The sequence below is a fragment of the Gossypium hirsutum genome, chromosome A08, assembly GCF_007990345.1.
Source record: "Gossypium hirsutum isolate 1008001.06 chromosome A08, Gossypium_hirsutum_v2.1, whole genome shotgun sequence".
Lineage (NCBI taxonomy): Eukaryota > Viridiplantae > Streptophyta > Magnoliopsida > Malvales > Malvaceae > Gossypium > Gossypium hirsutum.
In genome coordinates, this window is record NC_053431.1 from 119,377,455 (window position 1) to 119,390,504 (window position 13,050).

The window sequence follows — 13,050 nt, forward strand, 5'->3', positions numbered from 1 at the left end:
GTGGATCCGTTAAATAATCAATCTCCTAACGTAGGGAGAGAAAGAAATACCTCACAAGTGTTAAGAGATATAACTGATGCATTACAGCATATAGTGAGAGCTATACCTGCTACTACATCTGTACCTACTGTCAGACAGGCCCCGATTAAAGAGGTACGAAAATATGGTGCCACGGAATTTCAGGGATTAAAAGGAGCTAATCCATCCGTTGCTGAAAATTGGATAGAAACAACAAAAAGAGTTTTGCAACAATTAGACTGCACCCCCCGAGAGAGTCTGATATGTGCTATATCACTGTTACAAGGAGAAGCGTATCTCTGGTGGGAATCTGTGGTTAGACATTTGCTGGATGATCAGGTAACTTGGGACTTGTTTCAAAAATAATTTCAGAAGAAGTATATTGGGGAATTGTACATCGAAGAGAAAAAGCAAGAGTTTTTAGTGTTGAAACAGGGGAATATGTCAGTACTGGATTATGAGCGAGAGTTCTCTAGATTGAGCAGGTATGCTTTAGAACATGTTCCAACCGAGGCTGATAGTTGTAAACGATTTCTACGGGGACTACGAGATGAAATCAAGATTCAATTGGTAAGTCTCAAAATTACTGAACTTGTTGATCTGGTCGAGCGAGCAAAAATGATTGAACAAGTACTGGGCCTGGATAAAAAATCAGAAATTGGTAAATCAGCTGGGAAACGTATGGGAACTACTAGTTTTAATCCATTACCGAAGAGATTCAAAGAATCAAGAAGTGACTGGAAATCTAGTTTTAGTTCAGACAGAGGTGGTAGAAGCAGAGGTAAACAGATGACAGTAACTACTAGCAGTGTGAGAGGTCCATCTCGAGGTGTAGAAATTCCAGACTGTGAGCACTGCGGAAAGAAACACAGAGGAGAATGTTGGAAAGTAACTAGAGGTTGCTTTAGATGTGGTTCTACAGACCATTTTATCAGAGACTGTCCGAATACTGATAGTGCTGCACCTGTATCATCACAAAGATCAGTATCTACTGCTAGAGGCAGAGGGTCAAGTAGAGGTAATTCGGCTTCCAGAGGAGGTGCTGGTAGAAGGAGCAGTGATATTGCTACTCAGCAGTCTGAAGCCAGAGTACCAGCTAGAGCTTATGTGGTCAGAAAATGAGAAGAAGACGATGCACATGATGTTGTTGCAGGTATATTTCTATTGTATTCTGAGCCTATTTATGCTTCAATTGATCCGGGTTCGTCACACTCTTATATAAATTCAAAACTAGTCGAATCGGGGAAATTAGAATCTGAAATGTCTAAAGTTTCTATAGAAATGTCTAGCCCTTTGGGACAAACGGTGTTAGTAGATAGAGTATGTCGGAGGTGCCCGTTAATAATACATGATAAAATGTTTCTTGTGGACTTGTTGATCATGCCTTTTGGTGATTTTGATATCATTTTGGGTATGGACTGGCTATATGAACATGGGGTAGTTTTGGATTGCTATAAAAAGAGGTTTAGTATTCAGACAGAAAATGGGGATAGAATTGAAGTGAATGGCATCCGTACTAGTGGTTCGACACGCATTATTTCCGTGATGAAGGCTAATAAATTACTGCAGCAGGGTTGTCCAGCATACTTGGCATATGTTATTAATTCTGATTCAGTTGGGAGTCAGTGCAGTCAAATTAGGACTGTACGTGAGTTTCCAGATGTATTCCCAGAAGAATTACCGGGCTTACCACCTGACAGAGAGGTTGAATTTGCTATTGAGGTGTATCCAGGTACAACACCAATTTCTATACCTCCGTATCGAATGCCGCCCACTGATTTGAAAGAGTTGAAGGTGCAGTTACAAGATTTACTAGATCGTGGATTTATTAGACCAAGCATTTCACCCTGGGGAGCTCCAGTGTTGTTTGTTAAAAAGAAAGATGGTTTTATGCGGTTATGCATTGATTATCGACAGTTGAATAAAGTGACGATCAAGAACCAGTATCCGTTGCCTCGTATAGATGATTTGTTTGATCAGCTTAATGGAGCTTCAGTATTTTCAAAAACTGATTTGAGATCCGGGTATTATCAGCTAAAGGTAAAAGAAAGTGATGTACCGAAGATAGCTTTCCGTACGAGGTATGGCCATTATGAGTTTTTGGTAATGCCATTTGGGTTAACAAATGCCCCAGCTGCTTTTATGGATCTTATGAATCGTATCTTTCAGCCATATTTAGATCAATTTGTGGTAGTTTTTATTGATGATATATTGGTTTATTCAAAGTCAGAGTCAGAACATGATCGGCATCTAAGGATTGTGCTACAGACTTTACGAGAGAAACAGCTATATGGAAAGCTCAGTAAATGCGAGTTCTGGTTATCAGAAGTGGTATTTCTGGGACATGTAGTATCTGCAGATGGAATCCGAGTTGATCCGAAAAAGATTGAAGCAATTGTTCAATGGAATGCACCGAGGAATGTATCTGAAGTACGTAGTTTTCTTGGTTTAGCTGGGTATTACAGAAGATTTGTAAATGGATTTTCAAAGATAGCTTTGCCGATGACCAAGTTGCTGCAGAAGAATATTCCTTTTATTTGGGATGATCAGTGTCAGAAAAGTTTTGAAACATTGAAGCGAATGTTAACCAAGGCACCAATTTTGACATTGCCAGAATCGGGTAAAGATTTTGTAGTGTATAGTGATGCTTCTTTGAATGGTTTGGGTTGTGTATTGATGCAGGATGGGAAGGTAATAGCCTATGCATCTTGTCAATTGAAACCACATGAAAGGAATTATCCCACTCATGATCTTGAGTTAGCAGCTGTGATTTTTGCATTGAAGATTTGGAGACATTATCTTTATGGTGAAAAATGTTACATCTATACTGATCATAAGAGTTTGAAGTATCTTTTTTCTCAGAAGGAATTGAATTTGAGACAAAGGCGTTGGATAGAGCTTCTGAAAGATTATGATTGTGTTATAGATTATCATCCGGGAAAAAGCTAATGTTGTAGCTGATGCATTAAGCAGAAAAGCTGTAATTGAATTAAGAGCAATGTTTGCACGGCTTAGTATCAGTGAGGATGGGAGTCTTTTGGCCGAATTGAGAGTAAAACCGGTAATGTTTGATTAGATTAGATCAGTTCAGTTGGAGGATAACAAATTATTGAAGAAAAGAGAGATGGTACAGAATGGCACAGCAGAAAATTTTAGTATTGATGATTGTGGATACTTGAGGTTTCAAAATCGGATTTGTATTCCAAATACTTTTGAGCTTAAAAAGTTGATTCTACGAGAAGCTCATGATAGTTCATTTGCTATGCACCCCGGAGGCACGAAAATGTATCGAGATTTAAGATAATTATACTGGTGGCCAGGGATGAAAAGAGACATAGTAGAATTTGTAAGTAAATGTTTGACTTGTGAACGGGTAAAGGCAGAACATCAGGTTCCTACTGGATTGCTTCATCCTATTAATATTCCTGAATGGAAATGGGATCGTATCACAATGGATTTTATTACGGGATTACCGTTGTCAGCAAGCAAAAAGAATGCTATTTGGGTGATAGTTGATAGACTTACCAAGTCAGCACATTTTATAGCAGTCAGGACTGATTGGTCGTTGCAGAAGCTTGCAGACGTGTATATTCGAGAAATTGTTAGACTACATGGCATTCCGATATCAATAATTTCAGATCGAGATCCTCGGTTCACATCGAGATTTTGGAGACAGTTACATGAGTCGTTGGGTACTAGACTTAGTTTCAGTACAGCTTTTCATCCCCAAACTGATGGACAGTCTAAACGGGTAATTCAGGTACTAGAAGATATGCTTCGAGCTTGTATTATTGAGTTTGAAGCAGGTTGGGAGCGATATTTGCCACTAGCTGAGTTTGTCTATAATAATAGTTTCCAATCTAGTATTCAGATGGCTCCGTATGAAGCGTTATATGGTCGAAAATGTAGATCACCAGTATGTTGGACGGAGTTGAATGAAAGAAAAATAATTGGGCCGGAATTGATTCGTGAAACAGAAGAAACAGTCAAAAAGATTCAACAGAGATTAAAAGCAGCTTTTGATAGACAAAAATCTTATGTTGATCTGAAACGTCGGGACATTGAATATTCAGTTGGAGATAAAGTGTTTCTCAAAGTTTCTTCTTGGAAAAAAGTATTAAGATTTGGCCGAAAAGGAAAGTTAAGTCCTCGGTTTATCGGACCATATGAAGTTATAGAGAGAGTTGGACCAGTTGCTTACCGATTAGCTTTACCTCCGGAATTACAACAAATTCATGATGTTTTTCATGTTTCCATGTTACGAAGGTATCGATCGGATCCATCTCATATTATCTCTACTGAAAACATTGATATTAGACCAGATCTGTCATATGAAGATGAACCAGTTCAAATACTAGCTCGAGAAGTGAAAGAATTAAGAAACAAACGAGTCCCTCTGGTAAAAGTACTGTGGAGAAGCCATAGTGTAGAAGAAGCAACGTGGGAGCCAAAGGAAACTATGAGATCGCAGTATCCTCACTTATTTTCAGGTAAAATTTCGAGGACGAAATTCTTTTAAGGGGGGAGGAAATGTAACAACCCAAAATCCGTGGGCACCAGAAAAGTGTGTTATCGGGCCTCCGTCTTAGTGAAATAAGTTCGAAAATAATTATTAAAATATTTATGAGTCTAGTAGTGTGTTTAATTAGGTTTTAATTAAGTAAATTTAGCTTAATTTAGAGTAATTAGTAAAAAGGATTAAATTGAATAAGAGTAAAAGTTTAATTATAGATTAAAGAAAAATTAGAAGGACTTAAGAAGAAATTAAACCATTTCCTATAGCTGAGGCGGTTTAACGTGGAAAATATCAAAAATTTTATTGATTAAAAAAAATATATATTTATTTAATAATTAAGTATATTAAATTATATTAAATTATATTATATTATTATATATAAAAGAAACAAATAAGTTAAAAGAAACAGAATGAAAGCAAACGAAACAGAGAAGAACAGGGGAGAAAGAAAGGAAAGAAGAAAGAAAAGGGGAAATAAGGTTTATGAAGCTTGGAGTTAATTGGTAAGCTCAATCAAGTCCTTTTCTCATAATTTTGATATTTTAGAAGTCTTAAAACAAGTTTTTGATGAAATTAAGTTGTTAGTTTGGAAGTTCTTAGGTTTTTAAACAAAGTTCATGTTAAATAAAATGATGAAATAGGGGTTTAATTGAACGAAATTCAAGTTAGAATAGATATAAGGATTGAATTGCAAAGTAAGCTATAAGTTTTGTGTTTTAGGGACTAGATTGAGGAAAATTCGGAATTAAGAAAATATGTTGAAAATTTAATAGTTAAATTTGAGTTTAAATGAAATTTGAATAGGAATAAGGTGTGAATTGGTGTTATAAATTTGGTTATTAACATTTTTCATCAAAACAGTTTTGGGAAGTAGCAATGGTCTGACTTTGAAAATTCACTAAAAATTTTATAAATTGAACTAGAGAATGAACAAAATATGGAATTAAAGCTTATTGAGTCTAGTTTCTTATAGTAGAAACAGTGTAAGCAATTAATTGATGAATCAAGAGATATTTGAAATTTTGTAATACTGGTTCGGGGTGATTTCGAGATGCCCTGTTTTAACTTTGGAAAATCACTAAAAATTGTACAAAAATTATTATGGAGTGTAATTTATATATGTGAACTCTTTATGAATCTAGTTTCAAAATAAATAAACAAGAACCTTATTCGAGTTCTGTACAATGAGATAATTTAGTTTTAGTAGAGAGAGGTCAGAACTGTCAAATGAAATAACAGGGGAGTATTTAACGAATAAACTGTATTAAATGGCTAGACCAAAAATTCTGGAAATTTTATGATTAGAAGATATATGAGTCTAGTTTTAAGGAAAATTTACGGATATTAATTTGGAGTTTCGTAGCTCAAGATATAAATAATTTAGTAACAATGATTCAAGTAGACAGCTTAATGGTGAAATTATATATATACATTAAAAATGGTTAAATTTGCATGTTTAGGCTCATGAATTAAATTGAATCATGTTGTATTGATGATTATAAATTATTATTTTCGTAGCCAACAAAGAACCTGAAGCATCAGCATCGAAAGGAAAGGAGAAAGTCATCGAGTACTAAAACGGGAGAATTACGGTGTGTATTACTATAATTCGAATTTTAATTATTATTGATTGCTGAATTTTTTTATTGTTATGTATGGTATGTAAGACTTGAGGTAAGTATGTGAAATTGATATGAATATTGAGTGAAAATGAAAGTGATGCAAATTGAATCAAATTGAATTGAATAAGTGAATTATGGAAGATGTAATTATTTGAAAAGCGTATTGATTGAAAAATGATTGGTGATTTGAATTGTGAATTGAAAGTGATATAGGATTGAGAAAGTGAATTGAATACCCTATTAACTAGTCGGGCTGAGTCGGATATAGTTGGCATGCCATAGGATTGGAAGTGTTCAGGGATACTTCGACCTCGAGTCGATGAGACACTGGGTGTCACTATATTTCTTCGGATAGATTCCATGAGGTACTGGGTACCAACTTTACTTCGGCTAGGCCGATGAGACACTGGGTGTCAACTATTACTTCGAACTATCTGATGAGGCACTGGGTGCCATATTGGTGTGTTTGGTTGGATCCGTGTATCCGCCAAAGTCCGAGTTACGTTAATAGGGTGAAAAATTGAAATGTGAATTTGAGGCATTGAAACGAGAAAAATAAATTGAATTACGAATTGAAATTGGAATTGTGATAATAAGAGAAAAGTATGAAATGTATATTCATAAGTGATATAAATTTAAGTTTGAGAAAATGCATTGATTTATGAATTAGTACATATGACATTAATTGTTAGGTATTTTAATATTTATGTTTTTACTATTGTTGATATAATTTGAATTATGATAATATCACTGAGTATATCCATACTCAGCGTACGGTTGTTTCTGTGCGCAGGTTAGTAGAAGTCAAGTGTCCCGGTTCAGCATCCAGAATATTCCCGACTCCAACACAAATTTGGTGATGTATATTTTCTTTTGGGTAAAGGTGGCATGTACATAGGTGTTATATAGTCACTTGAATATGCATATTACTTTGGGTAGTGAAGGTTGAATTATAAGATTTAGATGGTTAAATGAAATGGTAAGAAAAGTATATGATATTTTGATACATGAACATTAAGTTGTTAAATGAATGAAGTTTTTAATCAATTTTGAATGATGCTATGATAGTTATTAAGTTGAAATTATGTTAATGATATAAATATTAGTTATATGAATGTGAAAAATTGGTGCTGGTTGTTTTAGTTTGAATTTGTAGAAGGTTTTAGGTAAAAATAAGTAGACCGAAATTTTTATAAAAAAAAATTCAGAATATTCGAACAAGTTCCGTTCTACTTTTAACACGTGCTTGAACTTTGAGAGTTCAAGATAGAGACTCAATTATTATATTATACCATAAAAGTTATATTAATTGTAAATTATTAGTAAGTTGTCTGATATGTCCGGTAATGCCTCATAACCTCGTTCTGGTAACGGTTTGGGGTTAGGAGGTGTTACAAATAAAGATAATGTAATGAAATATAATTAATTTAATTTATATACATATATATATGAAGTAGGTAAAATTTATTTAGTATTTCCTAATCTTGTTTCATTGAGAATATTAATTAATTAAATGGTCACTGAAAGTATGTCTCTAATAATAATAACAACTTAACTCTAAGAAATAAGGAAGTGCAATTGATAATTAAAAAATGTAGTTTTCTTTTAAGACTGTATTTTCTTTTACAAAAATTCTTACTCCTAGGCCAAAAAAGGGTTATATATACTAGTGGTAGAAACTTTTATACTAGTGCTCTAGCCTTTTTATTCTCGACAATGGCTGTTAATAATCTTTCAGTTATTCTCGATAATGATGATAACTAGTGACAAAAAGGATTTCAAAGTGCATGCACATATTTCAGCTAAACTCTTGGCCTTTCCATGTGGATCATCTTTGAAGGTGTTTTTCTTTTACCTCCGACGGGCCGAAATCAAAATAGGGTCACAAATGTTGTTACTAGTGCAAATCGAACGAGGCTATAATTCTTCCTTTTTTATGTCGTTAAGGGATTGTGAAGAGAGTGATGCGTTTAATGTCATTTGAGGTATTTTTACCATTAATTTTGTCTCATATTTCGACTTAATTGATATAATATCTACTCACTCTTATGTATTTTGTGATTTTTTAAATTTTTTTACAATTAAATCATTCATACTTTTTAAAGTAATATTAAAAATTTTTTATAAGAAAAAAATATTTGAAAAGAATTAACACTTTTTATGTTAAAAAAAAGATCTTTTAAATTTAAAAGTTTCACCTCTTAAAGTAAAATCCTAGATCCGTCTATGTATGCACATATTTGAGTTAAACTCTTGGCTTTTTCCAAGTGGATCATCTTTGATTCTGCAATTTTTTTTTCTTTTCTTTTTGTTTTAAAAAATAATTTTGATGTATTATGGGTATGTTACCTTTGTAATTAAATATAATATGATATACTATTGGTAGAATTTTTATTCTCGATAATGGTAGTTAATAATCTTTCAGTTAATCATTAATGATAATAATTAGTATACTTTAGGACAAACTATTAAAATAGTTATTTTTGTTTGTCTTAGGTTCTATTTTAATTATTTATGTTTGAAACGTTACATTTTAGTCACTTACATTATCGTATTGTAACATTTTAGTTACTGAGCTGTTAAATGTCGTTAACAGTATAATAATAAGCTAATGTAGCACGTTCAAACAAAACTTGTAGGTTAAATTATACAATTGGTCCCTATATTTTTTCGCTTTGAGCAATTTGATTTTTTTTTCTTTTATGTTCTTTAAACTTTCCTTTATTTTCCATTCTCTTCTGCTTCTTTCTCTATTTTCTTCTACTCTCCATTTCTTTTAACGTAGTTTTTCTATGTTTTTCATTTGCTAAAATTTTTTTATGTGTATGGAAAAAAAAGTGAAAGTTGAAACCAAAATAAAATTTGCTTCATATATTCTCACCAACAATTACAAATCATCATCATCCATCACCGCTTTAATGAATCAATTTGGATCTTTTAATGACTTAGTCTACAATCTCGCCTCACTTAAAGACCTTGCCAGTCGTGACTTATGGCAACCTACGACCACGTTATCTACCTTACTTGCAACATTCTCGCACTCTAGAAACTACATTATTTCATGGATTCTTCAAACGGGCTCTATACCCTCAATTAGTAAAATGACCACCATATAAAATTTACTCTCAACTTTACGCAAACCTGTTTGGTTCCATGCTCCCATTCTCTCTTCAGTTCATCCATGTTCGGCTTCCAATCAAGCTTTCTTGGGAATGTAGTTAGTGCATTCCCTTAGAAATTCTAGGTTCAAGCTACACTCTCCCCATTTTTTTTCCACGATCAAGGAACAAAATCATAGTAGAATATATATTAAATGTGGTCGAAACATAACAAGTATGGCAGCAACCCAAATGGTTAAGCATCTATTCCCCTTTATTTCTCAGGTTCAAATCATGTCATTCTCCCCTTCCATTTCATTTAATTTCAGCAAGAAGGGGAAACCTCTTAACATTTGAAATACTAAGTATTTAACCATTTTTCCTACTTACATTAGAACTTTTGCTTTCTTTTTTTCAAACCTAAATAGAAGTTTGCATCTTATTTCCCTATTTCTCTTATCTTTCTTTTTCATTCTCATCGTTGCAAATTTTTTTCGTCCATTGCTGAGATTATCTTCTTCTTCTTTTTCTTTGCAAACCCGAATCAAAGTTGCTGAGATTATCTTCTTTTTCTTTTTCTTTGCAAACCCGAATCAAAGTTCATCCCCGATATTAACTCATTTTCTTGTTTGAATTGAATTGTCGTTAATTTCATCCCTAATTTCGCTAAGAAACAGTAAGTTCATTTCAAACCAGATAAATAATCCCAAATTCTCATAAAATTTACATCCAGTATTAATTGTTCATCCAAATTAATGGATCTTTTACGAATCTTGCCAAAATTCTCAATAATCTTGATTTTTCCTGAAATTCGTTATTAATTCTCTCGTAATTATCGGATGGAAGACTCGTTGCAGGTATTGTGAATCAGGTTTGGACGTAAGGATTATCGTTCGGTCCTTTGGTAATAGGTGTGTGTTCCTTTACAAACAAATCGAGGCAAATCGAGCTTTAAAATAAGGCCATACAGCCAGCCACACGGTGTGTAGGCCACCCGTGTGAATCACATGACCCTTTTACATAGCTATGTTCACCTTGAAACCCTAAGAAATTTGTTTCTCACACGGTCTAGGACCTTCCATAGAGCTTGCCACACTATCATGTCTTCCTTGTAGGTTGAATTTGCGAATGCCACAAGGCCATAGTCTATCACACAGCCTAGCCGCATGGTTGTTTACCCCTCTACACGGTTCAATCACATGGCAGTGTGTCCTCTGTAACTCAGATATTACAGTTTTGACTCAAAATTTTATGATTTGTTTAGATTAGTCCCTGATTGGTTCCTGATCTATTTTTAGTGTTTAATTTATTTAATTAAACCTCAGATAATATGATTAATGATAGAATCCATGACCTGTTAACTGAATTAATTGTATGCTATTATATATTTGCAGGAATTGTGAATAAATATGTTTATTGTATTTGTATTTATATTTGAGATTGTTTGGGCAATATGCTTTTCGATTGAAATATGAAATTTAGTTAAATATGCATGAACTCTAGTTTTTATTAAAACTTAAACTATTATCACTTTTTCGCTGCTAAATTTTATTAGATATTTTAATAATAAATAAATGGGAAGTTAACTAAGTTTTAAAAGAAAAGAAAACAGTAGTACATAATTAATCCAAATCGATTTTTCCTAAACTCGCTAGTTTTTCTGAAAATAGACTAAGGTTTCTTCTAAAAAAAACAAAAGTTTTAAAATGATTATTTCAAAACTCTGATAAGCTCACTAGGTCACTTCGGTGACTAATGTAATCTTCTAAATTCGAGTCTAACATCTAGGCCGGGTTGGGGAGGTTACATTTGGTGATATCAGAGTCATGTTTTCTAAACTCAAACTATAGGAATTTGAATAAGTTGCATGCATTAAAGGATTATTTTAAGAAAAACCATGCCACAAGATTTCTGAAAAATTGATTTTTTGCAGGAAATAAAATCCGAGACTCCAATGCTGGTCATATTTTAATTATTGTTAAAATTTTAGATAGACTGTGAACTTTAGATTATGAATATTTTGGAAGATAACTGATGTTTGAACTTTTGCATGAAAATTATAGATATACTTTAGCTTTTTAAACTTTCAAGAACACTATGAATACTCAAGGTAGACATGGAAAGGGTAGGCCATGTAGGGCTGCACTAGTAGAGCTGCCTACCATTCAGGGCGAAAACCTGATTTTTGAGAATGAGTATGTTGAGAAATCCACCACCAATGGTGGCGAAGGCTATGAGAACGACGATGATGTCATGACACAGGCAAAGCTGAAAGTGCTGCAAATGGTTGTTGGACCCCAAATTAGATTAGGGAGCAGTGGATCTATCACGAAGAGACTCCGATTGAATGAGGTGGCAATGTTCAAAGGCATTGCTAGTACGACTCTCACTCTAGTTGAATATTGGATGGAGTAAAAAAAAAGATTCTGGAGGATTTAGACTGTATTCCGGAACAGAAGCTGAAGGGCACTGTGTCCTTACTTAGAGAGGAGACCTATCATTGGTGGTAATCTGTTGTTAGGGCATATTGATTGATCATATTAACTAGTAAAACTTTTAAGAGGCCTTCCAGAAGAAGTATGTTGGCACGAGGTATGTGGAGGCCCGCAGGCTCGAGTTTATCGAGATAAAATAAGGAGAAAAATCTATATGGAATATGAGGCTGAATTTCTGAGGCTTAGCCGTTATGCTCAGGGAATGGTTGTTACAGAGTAGGATAAATGCGTAAGATCTGAAAATGGGCTACAGTTTTATCTTAAGATGCAAGTTGCTCCACACCAAGAATGGGTGTTTGAGATCCTAGTGGAGAATGCCAAAATCGTAGAGAAAATTAAGCAAGTGAATCACAAATATCATGAGAAAAGTAAGGACTCGCCTAAGAGAGATTTTGGGTCCACTGGTTCAAACTCTTGTCTTGCAAAACGTATTAGAGAGAATAGACCGCAACAAGAGGATGTTGTGGCTAAATCGGGAGATAAGACTACCAATTGTGCGCACTGTAGTAAGCGTCATATGGGCGAGTGCTAGAGAAATTTGGGTGCTTGTTTCAGTTGTGAGTCGGTTGAGTACCAATTCGGTCCAATTCGATCCAACCTTCTAAATAAGCTTTTCTAAGTGAACTGATTTTCATTGATAGGCTTGATTCATTCCACAATATCAACTTAGCCCAAAAATATGATTCAATAAATTTTCAATCTTCCAAATATGACAAGTTGTTATTTTGTCGTAACTTTAAATATTTTATCACAATAAATGAGGCACCACTTGCTAAATTAAAAATCCTTTCATATTTTTTAAGATTTAAACTTGTATACCCATTCACATAAAAATGAAATAACCATTAAAATAGTTACAAGTCTCACAAATTATATGTTAGTATAATGATAAAATTGTATTTTAGTCCTCAATACTTTATAATTCATATCTGATCCCCTTAAAGCAATTTTTTAACTTCGTTATTGTTCATAATCAACCATTACTCTACATGCAATAACATTGGCCTCAAAGTTTCTTTTGAAAATTATGAAATTATAAATTAGTATAATGTAATCATTCCAAAAATTTATGATCAAGTTTAAATTTTTTAAAACTTTTTTTTTACTTTAATTATTATAGTGCATAAACCTTGTACATTAACAATTAATCAAATATTATTCAATATATTGAACGCAGGCATGCAAATACAACTCTTTCAAGGAAAGATTTTGTCGGGTATGAAAATAATAGTCATCGACAATAATAAATGCGTCGATCGCTATGCTATCGTCTTGCTTCCCACTTCTTACTTTACCTTTAC